This window comes from Phalaenopsis equestris, unplaced genomic scaffold (assembly GCF_001263595.1).
Source record: "Phalaenopsis equestris unplaced genomic scaffold, ASM126359v1 Scaffold000096, whole genome shotgun sequence".
Taxonomy (NCBI): Eukaryota; Viridiplantae; Streptophyta; class Magnoliopsida; order Asparagales; family Orchidaceae; genus Phalaenopsis; species Phalaenopsis equestris.
The window spans coordinates 742,466-742,670 of NW_018164538.1; the positions used below are offsets into that span (position 1 = coordinate 742,466).

General features: G+C 42.0%; 1 protein-coding gene across 2 annotated transcripts in view; it reads right to left on the bottom strand.

Annotated features, from left to right (window-relative positions):
• The window catches only part of LOC110020440, a 5,075-nt gene that overhangs the window by 3,960 nt on the left and 910 nt on the right, over positions 1 to 205 (bottom strand). The window lies entirely within an intron of this gene.

Below are 205 nucleotides of genomic sequence, written 5' to 3' on the forward strand. Positions count from 1 at the left end.
CTTTTCATCTTCATTTCTCTCTTTTCTCTATCTAAATCCGGTAACACAGAGAACTTCTGAGGAGTCGCCTTCCAAAGACTTATTGGAAATCCAAATTCAATATATTTCTTAAGGTTCCCTTGAAATACCCATGTAAAAAGTAGGAGAAGGCAGTGACGGTGGGCGGTCAATAGCGATAGACTGGTGGTAGTCCAAGGTGCGGCAA